Raw genomic sequence first — 27,486 nt, 5'->3', positions numbered from 1 at the left:
AACAGCATACAGTGGGGCAAAAAAGTATTTAGTCAGCCACCAATTGTTAAATCTTAAAAAGATGAGAGGCCTGTCATTTTCATCATAGGTATACCTCAACTATGAGAGACATAATGAGAAACAAAAATCTATAAAATCACATTGTCTGATTTTTAAAGAATTTATTTGCAAAATATGGTGGAAAATAAGTATTTGCTTACCTACATACAAGCAAGATCTTACCCCATGGTGTCAAAATGATCACAAGAACGGTGAGCAAAAATCCCAGAATCACACTGGGGACCTAATGAATGACCTGCAGAGAGCTGGGACCAAAGTAACAAAGGCTACCATCAGTAACACACTACGCTGCCAGGGACTCAAATCATGCAGTGCCAGATGTGTACCCCTGCTTAAGCCAGTACATGTCCGGGCCCGTCTGAAGTTTGCTAGAGAGCATTTGAATGATCCAGAAGAGTATTGGGAGAATGTCATATGGTCAGATGAAATCAAAGTAGAACTTTTTGGTAAAAACTCAACTCGTCATGTTTGTAGGAGAAAGAATGTTGAGTTGCATCCAAAGAACACCATACCTGCTGTGAAACATGGGGATGGAAACATCATGCTTTGGGGCTGTTTTTCTGCATAGGGACCAAGACATGTAAAGAAAAGAATGAATGGGGCCATGTTTTGTGAGATTTTGAGTGAAAACCTCCTTCCATCAGCAAGGGCATTGAAGATAAAACGTAGCTTGATCTTTCAGCATGACAATGATCCCAAACACACTGCCGGGGCTATGAAGGAATGACTTTGGAAGATGCATTTCAAGGTCCTGGAGCGGCCTAGTGTAAGTCTCTTGGCAGTAGGCTGTAGCACCTAGGGCAGTAGTGATGTGGGCCCTGCCAGGGAGCGGAGTCTAAGGTGCCGCTAGTTTTCACCAGAGCCTGCCGCAAAGCGGGATGGTCTTGCTCTGGTAAGCGGCACCCAGGTCCCTACCCCTGGCTTGACTCAACCACACAGGTGGCTGGGGAGGTTCGAGGCAAAGGAGGGATACAGCTGGTTGTGCTCAGAATAACAGAAGGTCAGGGCTGGTGTCACAGGTGCATGGAAAGGAACGTGGTAAGAGGTCAAAGGCAGGTAACGGACAGGTAACAGAACAGAAGGGTCAGGAACGGGCAAGGCAAAACACAGGAAAGCTTTCACTAGGGCACAATGGCAACAAAGATCCGGCAGTCAGGCAAAGGTTAGTGGGAGGTGCGGGTACTTATAACAAAGGTGCAGGTGTATGTCATAATTACGGGCGCACTGGCCCTTTAAACCAGAGCTCCTGCGCTCGCGCGCCCTAGAAGGAGGGAGCATGCACTAGTGCTAAGGGAGGACAGCAGAGGACAGAGGTGAGTGATGGTCTGGGAATCTCGACCCCGCCAGCTGGGGAAGAAAGCCCTCATGGCCAGCGTGTCTGTGTCACGATGCCGGCTGGCAGGAGGTGGATCCTCTGTGCCAGAGAGGGATTGGCGTGGACCGTGCTAGTGGACCGGTTCTAAGTCACTACTGGTTTTCACCAGAGCCCGTCGCAAAGCGGGATGGTCTTGCTGCGGCGGTAGTGACCAGGTCGTATCCACTAGCAATGGCTCAACCTCTCTGACTGCTGAAGATAGGCGCGGTACAAGGGAGTAGACAGAAGCAAGGTCGGACGTAGCAGAAGGTCGGGGCAGGCAGCAAGGATCGTAGCTGTGCGAATCGCATCCCCGACGGCCATGACAGTACAGCGCTCCCGGTCAGCGGGACTGACCGGGGCGCTGCAGGGAGAAAGACGCCGTGAGCGCTCCGGGGAGGAGCGGGGACCCGGAGCGCTAGGCGTAACAGTACCCCCCCCCCCTTAGGTCTCCCCTTTTCTTTGTCCGGTAACTGCCTCCCCTGGGATGAGGACACCGGGAAAGAATGGAGGGTTTCCTCAACGGCAGGCAGTACAGCAGGAGTGGGAATGGGGAGGGAGGGCAGAGTGTGAATCTTGGCACGGGGCAGGGTGACACAAGGACGGGAGCCATGAGGAGGCACAGAGGCTTGCCTGACGGGACTGGGAGGGGGGGAGAGGCACTTCCTAAGGCAGGCAGAGTCCCAGTTCTTGATCTCCCCGGTGGTCCAATCAAGGGTGGGAGAATGAAGCCGGAGCCACGGCAGACCGAGGAGGACCTCAGAGGTACAGTTGGGGAGAACGAAGAGCTCAATCCTTTCGTGGTGGGGTCCAATACACAACAGGAGGGGTTCTGTGCGGTAACGCACGGTGCAATCCAGTCTGACTCCATTGACCGCGGAAATGTAGAGCGGCTTGACGAGACGGGTCACCGGGATGCGGAATTTATTAACAAACGACTCCAAAATAAAATTTCCAGAGGCACCAGAGTCCAAGCAGGCCACGGCTGAGAGGGAGGAGTTGGCTGAAGGAGAAATCCGCACGGGCACCGTGAGACGTGGAGAAGCAGACTTGGAACCAAGAGACGCCACACCCACGTGAGCTGGGTGCGTGCGTGCGTTTCCCAGACGTGGAGGACGGATAGGGCAATCCACCAAGAAATGCTCGGTACTGGCACAGTAAAGACAGAGATTTTCTTCCCTACGGCGATTCCTCTCTTCCTGGGTCAGGCGAGACCGATCCACTTGCATGGCCTCCTCGGCGGGAGGCCCAGGCGTAGACTGCAAAGGATGCTGTGGGAGAGGTGCCCAGAGATCTAAGTCTTTTTCCTGGCGGAGCTCTTGGTGTCGCTCAGAAAAACGCATGTCAATGTGGGTAGCCAAATGGATGAGTTCTTGGAGGTTGGCTGGAATCTCTCGTGCGGCCAGCACATCCTTGATGCGACTGGATAGGCCTTTTTTAAAGGTCGCGCAGAGAGCCTCGTTATTCCATGATAACTCGGAAGACAGAGTACGAAATTGGATGGCGTACTCGCCCACTGAAGAATTACCCTGGACCAGGTTCAACAGGGCAGTCTCGGCAGAAGAAGCTCGGGCTGGCTCCTCGAAGACACTCCGGACTTCAGCGAAGAAGGTCTGGACTGTGGCTGTGGCAGGATCATTGCGGTCCCAGAGCGGTGTGGCCCAAGACAAGGCCTTTCCTGAAAGAAGGCTTACTACAAACGCCACCTTAGACCGTTCTGTAGGAAACAAGTTCGACAACATCTCCATATGCAGGGAACACTGAGACAAAAATCCACGGCAGAGTTTAGAGTCCCCATCAAATTTGTCCGGCAGGGACAAGCGGAGGCTAGGAGCGGCCACTCGCTGCGGAGGAGGTGCAGGAGCTGGCGGAGGAGATGGTTGCTGCTGTAGCAGAGGCAGAAGTTGCTGTAACGTGGCGGTCAACTGCGACAGCTGCTGTCCTTGTTGGGCAATTTGCTGCGATTGCTGAGCGACCACCGTGGTAAGGTCAGCGAGACTTGGCAGCGGCACCTCAGCGGGATCCATGGCCGGATCTACTGTCACGATGCCGGCTGGCAGGAGGTGGATCCTCTGTGCCAGAGAGGGATTGGCGTGGACCGTGCTAGTGGACCGGTTCTAAGTCACTACTGGTTTTCACCAGAGCCCGCCGCAAAGCGGGATGGTCTTGCTGCGGCGGTAGTGACCAGGTCGTATCCACTAGCAACGGCTCAACCTCTCTGACTGCTGAAGATAGGCGCGGTACAAGGGAGTAGACAGAAGCAAGGTCGGACGTAGCAGAAGGTCGGGGCAGGCAGCAAGGATCGTAGTCAGGGGCAACGGCAGGAGGTCTGGAACACAGGCTAGGAACACACAAGGAAACGCTTTCACTGGCACAATGGCAACAAGATCTGGCAAGGGAGTGCAAGGGAGGAGATCAGATATAGCCAGGGAGCAGATGGAAGCCAATTAAGCTAATTGGGCCAGGCACCAATCATTGGTGCACTGGCCCTTTAAGTCTCAGAGAGCTGGCGCGCGCGCCCTAGAGAGCGGAGCCGCGCGCGCCAGCACAAGACAGCAGGGGACCGGGACAGGTAAGTGACCTGGGATGCGATTCGCGAGCGGGCGCGTCCCGCTGTGCGAATCGCATCCCCGACGGCCATGACAGTACAGCGCTCCCGGTCAGCGGGACTGACCGGGGCGCTGCAGGGAGAAAGACGCCGTGAGCGCTCCGGGGAGGAGCGGGGACCCGGAGCGCTAGGCGTAACAGTCTGGCTGAAGCGGTGGACGTTACAGTACCCCCCTTAGGTCTCCCCCTCTTTTTGAGGTTCAAAAAGTCCATAGCTAAGTGAGACCAGGGAGTTTCTGGAATGGGAAAAGGCTGTAAGAGTCCTGTAGGTTTCTGCCAAGGAGTTTTGTCACGGGCACAGGTAACACCTGTGCCCGTGACATCACGTTCAAGGTGCGGCCACCAGTAATGCCGGGAGATTAGTTGAAAAGTCTTTAATATTCCAGGGTGACTAGCCAGCAAAGAAGAATGTCCCCAATTCAAGACTTTACGTCTCAGTTGAATAGGCACAAAGGATTTCCCAGCGGGAACTTGCTAAAGATCGGCAGGAGCTGCAGAGATCAATCGCTCACGAGGAATAATATGCCTATCCTACCACATTGGAAGACCTGGAAAGAGCATAGACTGTGACGTTCTTGCTAGCAGGGTGGAAATAAATGAAGAAATTAAATCTGGTAAAGAAAAGAGACCATCTAGCCTGGCAGGGTTCAAACGATGAGCAGACTGGAAATATAGGAGATTCTTATGGTCTGAAAAGATGCTGACCATCTAACAAATGTCGCCACTCTTCTAAAGCAAGCTTAATAGCAAGGAGTTCTCGATCTCCAAAAGAGTAGTTTCTCTCTTTTGCAGGTGAGAAGGTCTTAGAAAATAAACCATAGGTTACAGTCTTGCCCTTAGAGTTTTCCTGAGTAAGAAAGGCATTGGCTCCTACGGATCTACCTCCAAAGGGTTTCTCTGGATCTGATCTTGTAAGCATGGGAGTAGAGGCAAATGCTGTCTTTAAGCGAGTGAAAGCCTCATCGGCCTCAGGAGGCCAAGTATTGGGGTTAGAGTTCCACTAAGTGAGAGCCACAATCGGAGTAACCAACGAAGAGAAATGTGGAATGAACTGACGATAATTATTGGCAAATCCCAAAAAGCGTTGAATAGCCCATAGACCAGTAGGACAAGGTCAAACCAATACCGCAGTCAGCTTGTCAGGATCCACCTGTAGGTTCTCTTGAATATATTTTGCCACGGCTTGAGTCTCTGGAACAGATAATGGATTGATACTTCGAGGAGGCATGGTTCCAGGCTGTAAGTCCATGGGGTAGTCGTAGGGATGATGCGGTGGAAGAGTCTAAGCCTGCTTTTCTCAGAGTATGTCTGAATGGTCTTGATATGGAAGAGGCAGACCAGGCATAGGTGGAAATGAAGAGACAGCTTTAGATTGGATAGGCAGAAAACAGTGATTTTGGCAGAACTGTCAAAGTTGCGGAGAATGGCGTTGAAGCCAAGGAAGACCAAGAAGAAGCTCCAAAGTACAATAAGGAAGCACAAAGAACAAAATTTTTTCATTATGCAAGGGTCCCACTTGCATGACAAGAGGTTCTGTGTGAAATAGCACTGAAGAGTTCATGTTTTGTCCATTAACAGAGGTAATATACAAGGGCTTAGGAAGGCGAGACGCAATGAATGAAGTCTTGGCAGGAGTGAAAACTTGGACCGGAGTGGTCAAACGAGTAGAATTCACACCTAGGGTGGTCTCACCTACATGTCCTAGATGCGAGCGTTCTCCCGGACGCTGAAGACGGCACAGTCTTTGAGAAAATGTTCCGGACTGGCACAATATAAGCATAAATTGTCAATGCGTCGACGGGATCTTTCCTGTTGCATTAGGCGAGAATGATCCACCTCCATAGCCTCTTCGGCAGGAGGCAAAAAAGACAGAAGAGGTGAATGTTGGAACTCGGGTGCCAGACGAGGAAGTCGCTGTGTTCAGGCATGTTCTCCTTCCAAACAAAATTGTTTCTGCCTCATGGCAATACGCACATCTATTCGAGTGGCTAAATTAATTAGTTCACTCAGGGTAGATGGAGGATCTTGTGCAGCGAGAGCATCCTTGACTCTACTGGACAGTCCTTTTTTAAATGTAGCACACAAGGCCTAATCATTCCAAGACAATTCAGAGGCAAGAGTGCGGAACTTAACAGCGTAGTCACCCCTTGGCAGAGGTCAGTAGAGCTGTCTTGGCAGAGGAGGCTTGTGTGGGTTCTTCAAATACACTGCAGAATTCTGCTAGGAAGGCAGGCAGATTAGAGGAGAGCGGATCATTATGCTCCCAGAGAGGCATAGAACATTGTGTCACAAAGCCTATAAATATCTTGGGATCACCTTCATAGTTCGTGGGTAGGGATAAATGAAGCTTGGATCCGGAAGTAGCTGCAGGAATAGGTGGAGAAACAGGAGCAGGTTGCGGCTGCAGTTGCTGTTGTTGCTGCTGTACGGCAAGAAGCTGTTGAATCAAGGCAGACAATTGGTTCAGTTGGTACGCCAGATAGACTAACTGCTGCGACTGTTGAGCCATAATGGAGGAAAGATCCAAAACTTCAGGCATAGGTACCTCAGCGGGATCCATGGCCAGATATTACTGTAAGACTCTCAGCAGTAGGCTGTAGCACTCAGGGTAGTAGTGGATCCGCTGGACCTGTGTGGTAGATGACATGGGCCGTGCCAGGGAGCGAAGTCTAAGGTGCCGCTGGTTTTCACCAGAGCCCGCTGCAGAGCGGGATGGTTTTGCTGCGGCAGACGGCACCCAGGTCACTACCCCTGGCATGACTTAAATCCGAGAGCTCCGGATTCCGCACGCCCTAGGAGGGAGGACGGACAGGACAGCAGAGGGCAGAGGTGAGTGACCGACTGGGATTCGTATGTGAGCGCATCCCGTGATGCGAATCCCAGCCCAGCCTGCTGGAGAGGAAAGCACTCTCGGCCAGCATGTCTGGCTGGAGCGCTGAATGTTACACCTAGCCAGTCTCCAGATCTCCACCCCATAGAAAACCTTTGAAGGGAGTTTAAAGTCCGTGTTGCCCAGCGACAACCCCAAAACATCCCCAACATCAACAGTATGTGAAAACCTTGTGAAGACTTAAAGAAAACATTTGACCTTTGCCAACAAAGGGTATATAACACAGTATTGAGATGAACTTTTGTCATTAACCAAATACTTATTTTCCACCATAATTTGCAAATAAGTTCTTTAAAAATCAGACAATGTGATTTTATGGATTTTATTTTACTCATTATGAAGGAGATTTATCAAGCTCCATTGTAGATTTTTTTGCGTAAAAAAGTCGCACGTACTTGCGCACGTGCGACTTTTCTATACATGCTGCGACTTTTTTATTTTTGCTTATTCCAAAGCACATGTCTGAAATCTGCTCATGTAGTAATTTTTTTTCTTACTTTGCAGGGGGTCATGTATTTATCAAATGTGATATTTGCTATTTATGAAGAAAAAAAGTTGCATCTCCATTTAAAAGTCGCATACTTATTCCAGGTCCAACCTGTATTACAGAAAGTGCATACGTCTGGAGAAAAGGACATTAACACCCATTTTAACAACTGTTTTTGTTCTGCATCATGAAACAAAGCTACTACATTAATGTTAAGAAAACCCAGAAACTCCATAGAGATAAAAACTAATATCTCACTGATAATGTTAAATACAGTTATCTACACCATCAACAAGTAAGGAGGTGGCTCCCAGGAAGCAAAATGAGAGAACAATAGCCAGACCACAGAATGGACGGTTCTTTATGAACAGTATATTTAGAAAACATAATAGAACTAACAGAGCTACAGTGACCCCCAATGAAAATAAGATGAAATATCAAAGTCAAAATGATATCGCTATCACCACTCTGGGTGATGACACCATGAAGGGTTGCGTAGAACGTCCAATGTACTATAGTTGGCAGGTACATTCTATTAGGTATATTACGCATGTAATGCTGCAGTCCATTCTATTTTAAACTTGATGTACCTTCTGAAGTGAACTCCAGGTCCAAGTATTCGATTCTGTCCTCTATTTCCCGGTCAGTTTCAAATTCCAGCTTTTAGTATTTAACAGCATTTGTTAGTACACGAAGGCAGTAAATTGTTCTTCTGTTCTATCCCAGATGAACAAAAGGTTGTCAATGTACCTCTTATATAAGATGATACATTGACTCCAAAGGTAGCTATTGTAGATGCGTCCATTCTCAAATGCCCCCATATACAAATTGGCGAAAGTCGTGGTGAATTGCATACCCATTGCGGTCCCTGTGGTCTGCAGATAGATTTTTTTGTTCAAAATTAAAGTAATTGTGGGACAGGATGAATGCAATACTGTTAATAATAAAATATTTTTGTTCCATAGGTATTGAGGCGTCAGTAGTAAGGAAAGAGGAAATCACTTCAAATCACTTATGTTGGGGGTCACTGTAGCTCTGTTGGTTCCATTAGGTTTTCTAAGGAACCAATCACTGGTGCACTGGCCCTTTAAATTTAAGAGTCCCGGCAGGCGCGCACCCTATAGAGCGGGGACGCGCACGCCGAGACCGCGTGAAAGGGAGCGAAAGGGACACACGCTGTGAGCGCACCGAGGCAAGCAGGGTGCCCGGAGCGCTAAGCGTAACATGTTGCACTTCGTTCTTATAATAGTCTTTCAAGATCCAAACACATTTTAGTTAAATCTATGTCTGGGTAGGGGGTTCTAAACCCCCTCAGGTATTGTTATAGTGTTGTTTGTTCCCAGTATAGTCTTATGCTCTATTAAGATGGTTTCACATATACCACATATTTTGTATATTTACATGAACAATAAGTAAATTTATACACTCTATAAATTTCTTCAATATTTCATAAACAATTTATATAATGCAGATAATACTCACCCTTACTCATCACTTTTCCATGCTAGAACAAAACAGAACTAAATCAGCAAACATTCAGGAGACCCCCACCATCAGTTTGGACCCACCAGACCTTAAGCATTAATCTACATTCTACCCCACCCACCATAAAGGGGAGTTTGTAGAAACTTTCTATGCCCTAGTGGCTGAAGTATTCCATAATATTAAAGGGGTACTCCGGTGCTTAGACATCTTATCCTTATCCAAAGGATAGGGGATAAGATGCCTGACCGCGGGAGTCCCGCCGCTGGGGATAGCTGTCACGCCCCCTCCGCATAGGCTTGATTTTAGGGGTGGAGCGTGACGTCACACGGGGGCGCAGGCGTGACGTCACATGCCGTCCGCCCTGTGATCGCCCGTAATCAGACCCGGAGCTAACACGCTCCGGGGACTGATTGCAAACGGGGTGCCGCGTGCAAGATCACGGGGGTCCCCAGCGGCAGGACTCCTGCAGTCAGGCATCTTATCCCCTATCTTTTGGATAGGGGATAAGATGTCTAAACACCGGAGTACCCCTTTAATAACGGAGCCTTACAGTAAGTCAGGAAAAAGCCATGAAAGGGTTGGCAGAAAATAGAAACATTGTCATACGAAGTGCAGACAAGAGGGGTGGAGTAGTCATTCTGTAGCTCAAGCATTTAAGATCATATCTGATCAAAACTATTACATCCAACTACCCACTGATCCTACTAACAACTACAATGCTCTCATTGATCATGCATTTGAGTTGGGAGTTCTTAATAAGAATGAATTTTATTAAAATCCGCAATCCAAGAATGCCAATATTATACCATCTACCCAAGGTTCATACAGCTCCTGTTAAAACTCCTGGCTGTCCAATCATTTCCGGAATTAACCCCATCACCAGTAATTTATCCAACTATGTAGATATACTCCTGCAAAAATACATTCTACAACTTTTATCTTACCTCAAGGACACCCCCACCCTCATAGGACTACTCAGTCCTCTCATCTGGAAACCTAGTTATAAATGAGTAACATTTGCTCTGTCTGCTCTCTACTTAAACATTCCGTATCAACGTGGAATTGAAATCATATCATCCGTCCTTACTACTGACGCCTCAATAACTATGGAACAAAAGGATTTTATTATTAATAGTACTGCATTCATCCTGTCCCATAATTACTGTAGTTTTGAACAAAAAAATCTATATGCAGACCACAGGGACCGCGATGGGCACGCGATTCACCCTGGCTTTCGGCAATTTGTATATGGGGACATTTGTGAATTAACACATCTACAATAACCACCCTTGGAGTCAATGTATCATCTTATATAACAGGTACATTGATGACCTTTTGTTTATCTGGAATGGAACAGAAGAACAATTTACTGCCTTCGCGTACTAAATATTAACAACTGGAATTTGAAATTGACCGGAAAATGGACAGGGGACAAAATCGAATACTTGGACCTGGAGCTCACTTCAGAAGGTATATCAATTATTAATGAAACCTATTTTAAGAAGGTCGACTGCAATAGTCTATTTTCCTCTCCCTGTGGCACATCTTGGAAATCCTACACATGAAAGCGCCTTCTCCCTCCTCTCTCTTTTCAGTTGGATATAAAGCCATCAGACAGAACACCCACTGGAATATTCTAAAACATGATCCAATCTTGAAAAAAAAAAAAGTTTACATATACAAGGGCTAAAACAATAAAAAATTGTATAGCCCCAAGGTGCCTAAAGAAAGAAATTCAACAGCCAAAAGCAACCACTACTTTAAGGGTTGTTTTAAATGCCGTAACAAGACCTGTAAGTTATGTAAGAGCATTAAAAAAAATGGCAAAAACACATTTACCAGTCAACAGACGGGCAAGATTTTCCAGATTAAAACAAGAATAGACTGCAGCTCTACATACATAATATACCTAATAGAATGTACTTGCCAACTACAGTACATTGGATGTACTATGCAGCAGCTGAGAAGCAGGATCAATGGACACAGATTTAATATTACTCATCAATTCATGAAACATAGTGTATCGTGACATGCAATGGAGAGGCATAATAGCAAGAGTCAAGACTTTACTGTGACTGCAATAGAACAAATATCTGAGGACACGAATGATCGCTTTGGTAAACTTTTTAAACTTGAATCTTATTAGATATATAAGAAGGACACATTATACCCATCAGGACTGAACGAATGTTTGGATAATGTACAGACAATATCAGCTGACCCACCCATTCAGACTCTCTGCATCATCACTTAAATCACACTTTACAATATCAGTCTATGATATGCGCACCTGTGTCACTCTGATTGCCTGTTCCTTATCATTGCATGAATCATACTTCCAGTATCATTCCATGACATGTGCAATTTTGTCATCTAACTGATGACACTATCTTCCCGATTGCCTATATTCAAGCCAATTTATTCTGACTACATAACTTTCATATACTAGTCTTCATTACTTATATACAGTTCTTGTTCTAGAACCCCACTCTAGGGTTACATACATTTACCTGGTCCTTTTACACCTAGTAATTTCTACCTTATCATGTGTTGCAATATCTAATTTAATCTAGTTATCATTTAGAATACTGCATACTTATCGGATCCAATTGATTTGTGTGTATTCCATTCTCTGAAAACTGCTCTATATACTACCCTCATGTTCTGCAGATAATATATACTGAGATCGCTCCCCTTTTGCCCCAGGGGACCGCACTATAGCTGGCGCATTACAACACTTATGCGCATAGCCAGTATGAACTATCACCGAGGGGCTTTACTGCACTTGCGCTATCATCCATCCAGTGCTTGTGATGTCCAACGACTCCTCGGTGAATTTTACAAGATGGAATCGGCTATGCCAGAGGCTTTCTATTAATCAGTTAGCTTTCTTTACTATTCGCTTGAACGCAAGATCATGGGACATAATTTTTTGGAAAAAGAGATTATTGTTCATTCGTTCACTCAGGCTACTTTGGTTATCTGTACAGCGGATCGCAATATACCTATGATGCATAATAAGATGACCAACACGTATGACATTTATTGGTTTATTTTCTGCATTTTAACCACTTACAATTACATTCTTTTAATGATGTTCTTTTATTGATGTTTTTGTATACACCTCATTGACATGCGCTTCCTATGCAGGAGCGTCATTCACACTGGGCAGTCTGTCAATCAGAAGGGTTTGTTTGCCTTTTAGCAGTTTTAAACAGTAAATATGTATCTCGTGTTTGTATACCATTATGTCATTGAGAAAGATACTCTTGTCTCGAAATGCATTTGATGTCGGCTGAATAAAAAAGTACCTGTACAATACTGGAATTGTATTGTCATACAGATATGCAGTTTGTGCCTACACATCCTGGTATTTTTCTAAGCTCTGCTACTTTCTACATGGACCTCGATCAGCTTGGATTCTCCAGGACCAGATTCCCAGGTGGTTGCAGTGCAAATTACATCTAAGGCGATACATAGTGGTTGTGTTTCTTTACACAACCCGGAGAGGTGAGCATAAACTCTCACGATCTTGCTATATATTCTCTATCCCCATATATTTGTTTCGACGTACTGTCCCATGTGAGGCTCTGAGATGATTCCTTGTATGTAAGTGTGAGGTCACTTTTCTCCTTCCCACTAGTGTTGGGCGCGAATATTCGCATTTAGAATTTTTATCGCTATATATTTGAAATTACGAATATTCACTTTTTACCGCATATGCGCATATTCGCATATTCGCATATGCGAATATAACGAATATGCGAAATTTGGGAAAATAAGACGAATATTCACGAATTCGAATATGGGCAATGCCGCTCATCACTACTTCCCACACATCAGCCACCCAACCAATTGAAACACACCAGTGATCCCTTCAATGGAATAGACCAGTCATTTCTGACCAGGGCGCCTCCAGCTGTTGCAAAAAGAGAATGATCTTCCTCCCACCCAGCGGTTGCTTCACCCATTGAAGCAAAGACAGGCTCCCTCTGATCAGCTGACTAGTGATGTAATGTCTCAGGCCACACTGCAACCTGTGAAAACCTGAGCCGACACTCATTTTGGCTATTTTGTGAGATTACCATAACGCTGTGGCTATCTTTTTGTGAACTGGCTATTTACTGTTGGAGTTTCCTTCTTCAACTACAAATTCCATAGTTCCTTGTTTGTAAGTTTGAGGTCACTTTCCTCCCTCCCACACATCAGCCACCCCACCCATTGAAACACAAATGAGCTGCATTCCTTTCTAACCATGGTGCCTACAGCTGTTACTAAAATATAATTAGTTGCAAAATGATCGCTCTTCCACCCAGTGGTCGCTCCACCCATTGATGTAGAACATGCTCCCTTTCATCACCTGACTAGTGATGAAATGCCTCGGCCGCAGTGCAATCTGGGAAAACATAAGACAACATTAATTTTGTAAGCTGTTAATAATAAACCTTGGGGCAAAAATCACAGAAGAATTATGAGACTACAATGAAACATAGGTACAGACACTATATTATAAACTACACTAACTTTACAGCCCCTGTAGCATAGTCAAATAAAAAAAAATCACAGAATACCCCTTTAAGTACACATTTATAAGCACAAACATTATGGTGGAGATTTATCAAAACCTGTGAAGAGGAAGATTGGTGTAGCTGCCTATAGCAACCAATCAGATTGCTTCTTTAATTTTCAAAGATGGCTCTAGAATTTGAATTAAGTATAGTTTTGATGTAAAGATGTACTGGGTCTTTAACCTGTTTAGAAAATTTACAGAACATGGTCCTAGGCCTTAGTTCAGCGCCATATAGAATAAATGACATATATATGAAATGAAGGCTGTAAATAATGCCTAACCGTGACATCCATCAACCATGTACTAATATGGCATCTGTTTGAATCATTTTTTTAGTGGTTACATGCTGTTGCCATTGAACAGATGCTGTAATAGCCTACAGTGTCTTGCATACGTATTCACTCCCTTGGACTTTTCTACAATTTATCATGTAATAACTGCACATTCAAATATTATTTAATTATGAATTTTTATGTAATGGACTGACCCAAAATAGCTCATCATTTGAAGGGGGGAGGGGGGCCGCATTCAAAAACCATTTTCAAGGTGATGGATTTCAAAATTTTTTGAAATAAAAATGTAAATAGTGTTCACCCCTGTTACTGTAAAACCTCTAAAAAAATCTGGTATGACCCCAATTGCCTTCAAAAGTCCCATTTGCAAGTTATATGAATAGTAAATAAGGTCCACCTCTCTGCAATTTGATCTCAGTGCAAATATACTTGTTCTGTAAATGCTTTAGAGTTTGTTAGAGAGCATTACTAAACAAACAGAATCATGAATAGAAATGAGTGAACTTTTGAAAAGTTCAGTTCGCTGGGCTGTTCAAACTTTCAGAAAATGTTTGGTTTCCGTCGAACTAGTTGTCAATGAACTGGCAGTAAAATAAGCCATAAAATGTTTATTACACTGCTTAAGAGCTCTAAATCCCTAACAGCTTGTTTATATGCTAGTAGATTTTGTATGCTTTTTAACACTAAAACACATTTGCATAAAGTAGCCCTGGTTGTTGGCAAATGCCTGTCGGTGTTAAAATGCACACAGGATTTTTAAGGACACAATGGGTCTAATTTACTAAGAGTGGAGTGTAGTTTTCTGTGTGGGTTTTTTTCCCCTACAAGTATTTTTCTATGTTATTCACAATTTTTTTCCTGTGTTTTGCACTTTTCCCTACATTTTGCTTTTTTTACAACTTCTTTGAGCTGTCGGGTTTTTCACACCTTAGGTTAATCACATTTTAAATGTAAAGATTAGTAAATATTTTGAGATTTTTTTAAAAATTTCAGACCACACTACTTTGCGGCTACGCCAACTTTCTACCATGGCTATACCTCTTTTTTACTGGCTTTCTGAGTATAATGGAGAGTTGGTTGGATTTTTGGTTACAAATTCTGGCGCACAATGCATGCAACACAATTTGGGAGTAGAACCTAAGAAAAATCTGTTAGGATCACTTTAGTAAATGACCCCCAGTGGCTTTTTCCAAGTGTTCCAAAAATGATCCCTTTTTGGTAGTTGCTACAGGATTGGTAACAGTGTCTTAAAATAGTGAAGAACCTGATGACTGTAATGAAATTGCTTTTGTAAATTTTGAATTTTTTATTTTAAATCTAATGATTTTCTTTTTGGGAGTTGCAACAGAAACATGTGGACAGTAAAGATGTGTGTTTTATTTAAATAAAAAAATTAGAAACAAAATTAAGCATACAGCAGGCAGTGGTATATTGGTGGGAGTTGTACTACGCAGCGGGCAACAGGAGGTGGTGGATTGAAGGAAGTTGTAGTAGGCAGCGGACAATAGGTAAAATGATGCAGTACATGGAAGTTGTAGTAGGCAGCAAACAGCAAGGGTGGTAGCACTATCTAATCAGTGGCATCTGAAACAGGATATTTAAAGGGGAACACCGGTGGTAACAAGTGGAAAACAAATGTTTTCAAATCAACTGGTGCCAGAAAGTTAAACAGATTTGTAAATTACTTCTATGTAAAATTATTTCTATGCCTTCCAGTAATTATCAGCTGCTGTTTACTACAGAGAAAATTGTGTAGTTCTTTTCAGTCTGACAAGCTCTCTGCTGACACCTTTGTCTGTGTCAGGAACTGTCCAGATTAGAAGAATATCCCCATAGAAAACCTCTCCTGCTCTGGACAGTCCCTGTCAGAGGTATGTCTACAAATAAATACTGTGCTAAGCTTGCTGTGGAATTGTATAGATTACAATTTGTGAAGGCTTTCTGGCTTCTGCAGAGCTTTCTCCCTCTCTCTCTGTCTCCCTCCAAAATGGTGGCTGCACGCAGTACATGGGGCTTCATCTGTGTCTAAAACACACTCCTGTGCTATGTCCTATGGGGCTGGGGGCTGAATGGCACATAGACTAGCAAAAATTGTATAACCTGGGGTCATGTGATAGCTGCAAGGTATGTTGGGTGTACCCTGACATCATCTCACTGCCCCAGTACTTTCTCCTTTCCTGTGGGTGCCAAATCATCATGTGTTCCTCATTTCTTGTGTTATTATTGCACAAATAGATACATGCAAGCAGAACCTGACAGTGTTCGAAAGTTCTGCAAGTCCTGGTAAACCCAAAATTTGGGTCGAATCCAGGTTCACAGGGCTTTGCTTGCTCATCTCTAATCATGAAGAACAAGGAGCTGCTTAAACAGGTCAGAGATAAATTGTGGCGAAGTACAAAGGAGGGTTAGGGTATACGAAAATTTCCCAAGCTTTAAACATCTCATGGAGCACAATAAAATCCATCAATAGAATATGGAAAGAATTTAGCACCACTGCAAACCTACCAAGACAATGATAATGACCCAGGAGTAATTATAAAGGAATGGCAAAGATCACCAGCTGAGGTGAAAAGCTGTCCACGGGACAACTATGGGTCGTGTACTCCACAAATCTGTCCTTTATGGAAGAGTGGCAAGAAGAAAGTCATTGTTGAAAGTGAGCCACAAGAAATACCATTTGGAGTTTGTCACAAGCTATGTGGGAGATACAACAAACGTGGAAGAAGGTGCCCTGTTCAGATGAGACCAAAATGTAACGCCATGTGTAGCAGAAACTCAAGACTACCCATGAGCAAACATCTCCACAGTGATACCTGGTGGTTGTACATCGTTCTGTGGGGATGCTTTTCTTTAGCAGGTACAGAGAAACTGGTCAGAATTGATGAAATGATGAATGGAGCCAAATACAGGGCAGGACAATGACCCTAAACAGACAGCCAGAGCTACAATCGAACAGTTTAGATCAAAGCATGATAGTTAGAGGTCTGGGCTTTCACAGGGCTGTTTTAGGATATTGAGAATCCATGGCAAGACTTGGAAACTGCTGTTCACAGAAGAGATGTTTTTATGATGTATGTGTTAAATGAATGCAATTATAGCACATGAGGTGACAAATACCATTGTTTGTTATCCAATTAATGAATCCATCGCCTATAGACTATAATCACATTTATTTAAAGAAGATATCCGACTGAATTGTTTTGTATCCATTGTGCCTGGCTGCAAAAATGAAATAACAAATTGTAACTCACCTTGTGTTGCTCCCCCCGTTGTGCCGATATAGGTCTTCTGTCTTTTGGGCCCGGTTTTCTATATCTTGGAGTTCAACACATCACACTGCGATCAGCTTGTCGCCAACTGCAGCGATATCGACATCGGCTGGTGATACGCTGAGCCCAGTGTCATGTAATAGTCCCTTAAGGCGGAAGAAGGCGGGGCCCAGGCTCCTTAAATGACATTGCGCTCAGTGTATCACCAGCTGAGTCCATCTGGCCCTATTGCAATGAAAACTTAGAGGTAGCCTTTGATTCTGCTTACCGCATTGGTGTTGGACTAAGTATCTGTTTATTTCTTTCTCAGAGGCAGTCATTACATTTTTTACTACAATTTAAGATAGTTCGGTTCCTTTATGTCAATCTTAGACTTTTGACCACAGCTACTTCTGTATGCAGATGTTTTGCCAGTCCTTACATATTGAGATGTGATCAAGAAAACACCTCAATACCTCAATACCCCCATCTCAGATCAGCAGTCAGTAGTCATAGATGCCTCTACTAGAAGCATACCAACAACAATTGCCCTATGAATGACATATCATGCCCCTACAACTGATTTTTTTTTAACAGCACAGGTAATAACGTTTATGAACAGCAATAAAAGCTACTGTTATGGTTTGGCTGAACTGCTAAGGGTTTTACATTCACACTGCATTATTGCTGTCTGTTTAACATATATAGTTTAGAAAAAACAATGGATAAGTTAACAGATGATAAAAAATTGATATCATACAGCATAGTCTGTTTTCCATTAACTTAAATTATTAAAGGGTTACTATCATTTAAAAGAACTTTTGACATATTGCCCAGATGTGTCATACATAACTTTTGATCACATTAAAGGGGTACTCCGGCCCTGAGACATCTTATCTCCTATCCAAAGGAGATAAGATGTCTCTTGTATTCGTCATCCACCTGTTTGAGCTGCATGCCGCGGTGCCAGCTCACAAACAGCCGGGTGGCGACCACGGGGCCGGAGTATCGTGACATCACGACTCCGCCCCCATGTGACGTCAACCCCCGCTATGCAAGTCTATGCAGGCGGCGTGCAGCTCAAACAGGTGGAAGTCGAATACAAGATTGTGGGGGTCCTCAGCGGCAGGACCCCTGCGGTTGTGGGGGAACATACTGCCAGCCTAATGTGGGGGATTATATTGCACCTAATGTGGGGGGGACTATACTGCCAATGTAATGTGGGGGACTATACTGCCAGCCTAATGTGGGGGAACATACTGCCAGCCTAATGTGGGGGACTATATTGCACCTAATGTGGGGGGACTATACTGCCAATGTAATATGGGGGACTATATTGCACCTAATGTGGGGGAACATACTGCCAGCCTAATGTGGGGGACTATATTGCACCTACTGTGGAGGAACATACTGCCAGCCTAATGTGGGGAACATACTGCCAACGTGTAGGGGACTATATTGCACCTAATGTGGGGGAACATACTGCCAGCCTAATGTGGGGGACTATATTGCACCTAATGTTGGGGAACATATTGACAGCCTAATGTGGGGGCTATATTGCACCTATTGTGGGGGACTATATTGCACCTAATGTGGGTGGGGACTATACTGCACCTAATGTGGGGGAACATACTGCCCGCCTAATGTGGGGGAACATACTGCACGCCTAAGGTGGGGGAACTATACTGCCAACTAAATGTGGGGGAACTATACTGCCAACTAAATGTGGGGGAACTATACTGCCAACTAAATGTGGGGCAACTACAACCTAATGTGGAGGAACTACAACCTAATCTGGGGGGATCTATACTGCCAACCTAATGTGGGGGGAACTATGCTGCCAACTTAATGTGGGGGGAACTATGCTGCCTACCTAATGTGGGGGAGCTGTGCTGCGTAAAGGGGTAGTCCACTAATAAGATATATAAGTGTACATAGGAATTTGTTCATAGTTTTTTTTTTTTTTAAACTATAGTCCAGCCCAGTGTTTAAAAAGTTTGAGGACTAATGCTATAGATAGTCCCCTATGGGAACATAAAAAGTGTAAAAGTTTAAATGTAAATTGTCCCTTTTTCCCATTTTACCCCCCCAAAAAGCGTAAAAATGTATTAATAAACATATTTGGTATCACCATATCCGTAAATCAAAATATAATGTTAATGATCCCGTTCGGTGAACGGGGTAAATGTAAAATATTTTTAAAAAGTCCTAAATTGCTGCTTTTTTTTGTCAAATTCAATTTAAAAGTTTCATATACGCAAATGTGGTATCGATAAACATTACAGCCTCATCCAGCCGCGTATACTGAAAAATTAAAAAGTTATAGGTGGTCAAAATAGGGCAATTTTAAACATACTGATTTTGTACAAACAGTTTGATATTTTTTAAAAGCAGCACAATAATATAAAAGTATGTAAAGATGGGTATCATTTTAATCATATTAACCCACAGAATAAAGAAAACATGTCATTTTTGTCACACACTGCGCTCCAGTCGCAAGCATCGTCCGTAAGCGCATGGTCCCTGAATCCCCAACTGCCGGCGGGGCTGGGATTCGCATCACAAGATGCGCCCGAATGCGAATCCCAGTGCGTCACTGTCACGATTCGGCAGGCTGGAGGTGGATCCTCTGTGCCAGAGAGGGATTGGCGTGGACCGTGTCGGTGGACCGGTTCTAAGTTGCTACTGGTTTTCACCAGAGCCCGCCGCAAAGCGGGATGGTCTTGCAGCGGCGGTAGCAACCAGGTCGTATCCACCGGCAACGGCTCAACCTCTCTGACTGCTGAGATAGGCGCGGTACAAGGGAGTAGACAAGAGCAGGGTCGGACGTAGCAGAAGGTCAGGGTCAGGGACAGCCGTGTCGGGGGTAGTGACCTGGGTGTCGCCTCTCGCAGCAAGCCCATCCTACAGGAAAAAACGAAAACGCAGACATAAAATTGGCCTAGTCCTTAAGGTCAAAATGGGCTTGGTCCTTAAGGGGTTAAAGGGGTACTCCGGTGGAAAACATTTTTTTTTTTTTTTAAATCTACTGGTGCAGATTTGTAAATTACTTCTATTTAAAAATCGTAATCCTTCATCTGGAGCATACAGCAGTTGATAGGTACTGGAAGGATTAAGATTTTTAAATAGAAGTAATTTACAAATCTGTTTAACTTCCTGGCACCAGTTGATTTTACAAATCCATATATTTACCCCTTTGTTGCCCAAGGTTTTTGGACTAAATTTATGGAAAGTTATGTTGCAAAATGTTTAGTAGCAGCAACACACTATCACACTGTAGATATGAACAAATAAAACACAAATGTGGAACCAGACAACCTGACAATCGCAGATGTCTTAATATGTTGTTTGCAGCCATGTCCACCTTGATGTAAATTTTTGACAAATGGGTATTAAAACGTATTGCTGGTAAGTCTCTACTGTGTATTCAATAAAGGGGGATTGTGGGAAAATGTGTGCTCTGTTGCCTTGCACAGTTTAAACAGAAAGATCCATTAACCCCTTAAGGACCCAGCCCATTTATACCTTAAGGACCCGGCCATTTTTTGAACATCTGACCACTGTCACTTTAAGCATTAAAAACTCTGGGATGCTTTTAGTTTTCATTCTGATTCTGAGATAGTTTTTTCGTGACATATTCTACTTTATGTTAGTGGCAAAATTTTGTCGATACTTGCATCATTTCTTGATGAAAAATTCCAAAATTTGATGAAAAAATAGAAAATGTTGCATTTTTTTTATAACTTTGAAGCTCTCTGCTTATAAGGAAAATGGTATTCCAAATAAATTATGTATTGATTCTATGTCTACTTTATATTTTCATCATAAAGTTGACATGTTTTTACTTTTGGAAGACATCAGAGGGCTTCAAAGTTCAGCAGCAATTTTCCAATTTTTCTCAAAATTTTCAAAATCAGAATTTTTCAGGGACCAGTTCAGTTTTGAAGTGGATTTGAAGAGCCCTCATATTGGAAATACCCCACAAATGACCCCATTATAAAAACTGCACCCCTCAACGTATTCAAAATGACATTCATTAAGTGTGTTAACCCTTTAGGTGTTTCACAGGAATAGCAGCATTTTTTACACTCGCATGTTCTTGTAGACCCAGTTTTTGAATTTTTACAAGTGGTCATAGGAGAAACAGCTCCCCAAAATTTGTAACCCAATTTCTCTCGAGTAAAGAAATACCTCAAATGTGTATGTCAAGTGTTGGGAGGGCGCAGTAGAGGGCTTAGAAGGGAAGGAGCAACATTGGGATTTTGGAGAGTGAATTTTGCTGAAATGTTTTTTGGGGGGAATGTCACATTTAGGAAGCACCTATGGTGCCAGAACAGCAGAAAACCCCACATGGCATAACATTTTGGAAACTACAACCCTCAAGGCACGTAACAAGGGGTCCAGTTAGCCTTAACACCCCACAGGTGTTTGACAACTTTTCGTTAAAATCGGATGTGTAAATGAAAACAACATTTTTCAGTAAAGTGCAGTTTTTCCCCCCAAATTACCATTTTTACAAAGGGTAATGGGAGACAATGCCCCCCAAAATTTGTAACCTAATTTCTTCTGAGTATGGAAATACCCCATGTTAGGATGTAAAATGCTCTGCAGGCGAACTACAATGCTCAGAAGAGAAGGAGTCAAATTTGGCTTTTTGAAAGCGAATTTTGCTGAAATGGTTTTTGGGGGGCATGTCGCATTTAGGAAGGCCCTTTGGTGCCAGAACAGCAAAAAATTCCCACATGGCATACTCTTTTGGAAACTAAACCCCTTAAGGAATGTAACAAGGGGTACAGGGAGCCTTAAAAACCCACAGGTGTTTGATGACTTTTTGTTAAAGTTGGATGTGTAAATGAAAAAAAAATTTTGTTTTACTAAAATGCATTTTTTCCCCTAAATTTTTACATTTTTACAAGGGGTAATAGGATAAAATGACCCCCAAAATTTGTAACCCAATTTCTTCTGAGTATGAAAATACCCCATGTGTGGCCGTCAAGTGCTCTGCTGGCGAACTACAATGCTCAGAACAGGAGGAGCGCCATTGAGCTTTTGGAAAGAGAATTCGTTTGGAATGGAAGTCAGGGGCCATGTGCGTTTACAAAGCCCCCGTGGTGCCAGAACAGTGGACCCCCCCCCACATGTGACCCCATTTTGGAAACTACACCCCTCACAGAATTTAATAAGGGGTGCAGTGAACATTTACACCCCACTGGCGCTTGACAGATGTTTGGAACAGTGGTCTTTGCAAATGAAAAATTTAATTTTTCAATTTCACGGACCACTGTTCCAAAAATCTGTCAGACACCTGTGGGGCGTAAATGTTCACTGTACCCCTTATTACATTACATGAGGGGTGTAGTTTCCAAAATGGGGTCACATGTGGGGGGGGGGTCCATTGTTCTGGCATTATGGGGGCTTTGTAAACACACGTGGCCTTCAATTCCGGCCAAAGTTTCTCTTCAAAATCCCAATGGCGCTCCTTCTCTTCTGAGCATTGTAGTGCACCAGCAGAGCACTTTACATCCACATATGGGGCATTTTCTTACTCAGTAGAAATGGGGTTACAAATTTGGGGGGGGGCTATTTTTCCTATTTTCCCTTGTGAAAATGAAAAATTTAGGAAAACACCAGCATTTTAGTGAAATTTTTTTTTTCATTTTCCCATCCAGCTTTAATGAAAACACCTGTGGGGTGTTAAGGCTCACTATACCCCTTGTTATGTTCCATGAGGGGTGTAGTTTCCAAAATCAGAACCGCTGTAAAATCTGCCACCCCTATGCAAATCACCAATTTAGGCCTCAAATGTACATAGTGCGCTCTCACTTCTGAGCCTTGTTGTGACCCCGCAGAGCATTTTACGCCCACATATGGGGTATTTTTTTCCTTTTACCGCTTGTGAAAATAAAAAGTATGGGGCAACACCAGCATGTTCGTGTAAAATTTTTAATTTTTTTACACTAACAGGCTGGTGTAGCCCCCAAACTTTCCTTTTCATAAGGGGTAAAAGGAGAAAAAGCCCCCCAAAATTTGTAGTGTAATTTCTCCCGAGTACGGAAATACCCCATATGTGGCTCTAAACTGTTTCCTTGAAATACGCAGGGCTCCGAAGTGAGAGAGTGCCATGCGCATTTGAGGACTAAATTAGGGAATGCATAGAGGTGGACATAGGGGTATTCTACGTCAGTGATTCCCAAACAGGGTGCCTCCAGCTGTTGCTAAACTCCCAGCATGCCTAGACAGTCAGTGGCTGTCCGGAAATGCTGGGAGTTGTTGTTTTGCAACAGCTGGAGGCTGCATTTTGGAAACACTGCCGTACAATACGTTTTTCATTTTTATTGGGGGGACAGTGTAAGGGGGTATATATGTAGTGTTATACCCTTTATTATGTGTACTGTAGTGTAGTGTTTTTAGGGTACATTCGCACTGGCGTTTTATGGTGAGTTTCTCGCTAGGCGTTTGTGCTGGGGCGAAAAATTTGCCGCAACCCAAACTTGAAGCAGGAAACTTACTGTAAACCTGCCTGTGTGAATGCACCCTGTACATTCACATGGGGGGCAAACCTCCAGCTGTTTCAAAACTACAACTCCCAGAATTATTAACAGACCGTGCATGCTGGGAGATGTACTTTTGCAACAGCTGGAGGCACACTGGTTGGAAAACCTTCAGTTAGGTTCTGTTACCTAACTCAGTATTTTCCAAACAGTGTGCCTCCAGCTGTTGCAAAACTACAACTCCCACCATGTACTGATCACCGAAGGGTATGCTGGGAGATGTAGTTATGCAACAGCTGGAGGTACGCAACTACAACTCCCAGCATGCCTATACAGCTGTATGATATTTAGGCATGCTGGGATTTGCAGTTTTGCAACATCTGGAAGGCTACCGTTTAGAGACCACTGCACAGTGATCTCCAAACTGTGGCCCTCCAGATGTTGCAAAACTACAAATCCCAGCATGCCCTGACAGCAAACAGCTGTTTGGGCATGCTAGGAGTTGTAGTTTTGCAAGATCTGGAAGGATACAGTTTAGAGACCACTGTATAGTGGTCTTAAACTGTAGCCCTCCAGCTGTTGCAAAACTACACATTCCAGCATGACCAAACAGCTGCCTGGGCATGCTGGGAGTTGTAGCTTTGCAGCATCTGGAGGGCTACAGTTTAGAGACCACTGTATAGTGGTCTCAAACTGTACCCTCCAGATGTTGCTAGGCAACTCACCGGCTTCTTTAGGATCCAGGGAGCCAGCCGCACAACATTGCCGCCCGCCGATCACGGTCACCCGCTGCCTCCGGATGGGTAAGTGGATCTTCTATTGTGATTGGGCAGGACGGGGAAAACGAAAGTTAAACCTCCCCCGGCCCCCGATCTGCTATTGGTCGTCGCTTCTGGGTATAGGAGGGGTGGCACCCCTGCCACCTCACTCCTATCCCTTCAGGGGGATCCCCCTTATATTCTTGGTCACCGGGTCACCATAGACCCGTATGACCCGGATAAGGCACAAATCACAGGTGTGTTTTCACCTGCGATTTGCGACGATCGCCGACATGGGAGGGTCTGATGACCCCCCCTGGGCATTTGCGCGAGATGCCTGCTGATCGATATCAGCAGTCACCCCGGTCCGGTCCCCGCGTATGGATACGCCCTGGGTCCTTAAGTACCAGGGCATCAAGGCGGATCCATATGCCTTAACTGGTTAAATGGGTACTCTGGTGAAAAACTATTTTTTTTTTACATCAACTGGTGCCACAGAATGTTAAACAGATTTGTAAATGACTTATATTTAAAAATCTTAACCCTTCCAGTACTTATCAGCTGCTGTATGCTCCACAGGAAGCTCTTTTCTTTTTAAGTTTATTTTCTGTCTGACCACAGTGCTCTCTGCTGACACCTCTGTCTGTCTCAGAAACTGTCCAGAGCAGGAGCAAATCCCCACAGCAAACCTATCCTGCTCTTGACAGTTCCTGAGACAGACAAAGTTGTCAGCAGAGAGCACTGTGTCAGACAGAAAAGAAATATTAATAGAAGATAACTTCCTGTGGAGCATACAGCAGCTGATAAGTACTTGAAGGGTTATGACTTTTAAATAAAAATAATTTACACATCTGTTTAACTTTCTGGTACCAGCTGATTAAAAAAGAAATGTTTTTCACTGTAGTACCCCTTTAAAGAATGATCAGATCCATGGAGGGAGAACAGTACAGTGATTTATATCATTTTAACTAAAAAAGCAGCACATCTCTACTCCTTTACATATGTATGTGCTACACATCGATTTTTACCAACTTTGCTACCAACTCTGCTCAGTGGGAAAACTCCTTTCAATAATTAAACTCTATCCACGGCTTTGTGAAGTTTAGGAAGCTTTTCCAGAGGAAGTTGGCTTCCAAAATGTTATCATCAACTCTATGTAACAAGGAATTTGGAGCTCTGTGGAAAAAATCCAACTATAAACCTGAAAATGTATATTATGTATTGTGTTAATCTGGGTACAAAGCTAAAATGTATTTAATTGTTATAAGAATAGGGTAGGACAATGGGAAGGAAAATTGTGTTGACATAATTTTATTCTTACTTTTTGTTCTATTTTTGCTCTGCATAAAAACATTTTGTAACCTTATATTGAGTGTGTTAAAGAGAACCTGTCACCAAATAAAGCTTTTAATAAAGTGTTCCTTGTGTAGTTAGCAGACACTTTCCCATTCACTTTCTTTTATAATTATCAACATAAATATGTTTAAAATGTAATAGAATAAACATCCACCAGGTGGCTCTGTTCTGTCCCCTGCCACAATTAATGCAATTTGGTCTCCTCCTGGGCTGCAGGAGACCAAACTCAGGAAGTGTTTCTCAGCACTGAGCTTGATTGACAGCTGCATAGAGCCTCACTGAATGCTGCACAGAGCCTCACTGAAACATGCATACAGCCTCAATGAAAGCTGTACAGAGTCTCACTGAAAGCTGAAAGAAGCATAGAGCCTCATTGAAAGATGAGTAAAGCCTCACTGAAAGCTGCAAAGAGCCTCATTGAAAGCTGCAAAGAGCCTCACTGAAAGCTGCAAAGAGCCTCACTGAAAGATGCAAAGAGCCTGAGGTCTTCTATTCATCACAGCACTGCAACAATGTTAGGGCGGAAGTGGTTCCCCAACAGGCTTCAGTGATGTCATCCCTTCTGGGAAAAGTCCACTTTCTTCTGTTGGGAGATTGCATTATGTGAGCAAGATTTAAGGTATGATACTCAGCTTTTTACAGCTCAGATTTTTTTTTTAAAAGCTCTGAAAAGGGTGGGAGGAGTGTTACGAGTAGTTATGGAACATAGCCTGTGTTAGTTTAGAAAAGTTTATTTGGTGACAGGTATTTTTTTTATCAAGAACTGAAGCACTCTACCAATTTATGAATGGTGCTTTTCTGTGCACAAGAAGTTCATGAATTATATTTAACCACTTAATGGACAGGATCTTATTCCTGCCCATGCACTCCATCAATAGAGATGTCGCGAATTGTTCGCCGGCGAACAGTTCCCGGCGAATTTCGCATGTTCGCGTTCGCATTGCCGGGCGAACATATGTGAAGTTCGATCCGACCCCTATACTTTAACATTGCAGTAAACTTTGACCCTGTGAGTCAGAATCAGCAGACACATAACAGCCAATCAGCAGCAGTCCCTCCCTTCCACACCCTCCTACCTCTTGCACGGACGCCATTTTACCCTCATTCAGCATGCTGCAGGCTTAGGGAAGGGGAGGGTTAAAGAAGCTGCTCCTGCTGTATAGGGAAAGCGATGGCTAGGTTGCTGCTAGGTGATGTATTCAGGGTCCAGTTTACTCCTAAAGCACTAGTGTAACATCTGCTTTAAGAACAGCACCCAAAAAAGCCCTTTTTAGGGCTGAAAGATATCAGTCCTGGTTGGGAGGGAACCGCTGGTTACAAGGGGTACTCCAGAATCAAACTTAAGTTCCTTCAAGCAACTAACTACTACAGTATTCAAAGGGCTGAAAGATATCAGTCCATGTGTTTTGCAACAGCTGTAGGCACCCTGGTTGGGGACCACGGCTTAAAAGGGGAACTCCGCTGGCAAGCTTTTTTTCTCTAAAGCAACTAACTACTACAGTAATCAAAGGGCTGAAATATATCAGTCCGTGTGTTTTGCAACAGCTGGAGGCACCCTGGTTGGGAACCACTGCATAAAAGAGGAAGTCCGCTGGCAAGTTTTTTTGCTCATTGTCACACTAGTGCAAATCACATTAGGTGTGACAGTTGTGCAAATAAAAAAAATACCTTTTTTGGCTGTTCAATAAAATCAGTCGGCACTGTCATTTTTTATGTCACAGTTGCCATTTTTTTTTGCCTGCAGGGAAAATTCTGTCAACCTAGTGCAAATCCCATTAGGTGTGACAGTTGTGCAAATAAAAAAAAATACCTTTTTTGGCTGTTAAATAAAATCAGTCATCACTGTTAGTTCACGTCACAGCTGCCATTTTTCCTGCCTGCAGGGCA

The sequence above is a fragment of the Hyla sarda genome, chromosome 5 (genome assembly GCF_029499605.1).
Source record: "Hyla sarda isolate aHylSar1 chromosome 5, aHylSar1.hap1, whole genome shotgun sequence".
NCBI lineage: Eukaryota > Metazoa > Chordata > Amphibia > Anura > Hylidae > Hyla > Hyla sarda.
Note: the sequence above shows the minus strand (reverse complement) of the source record.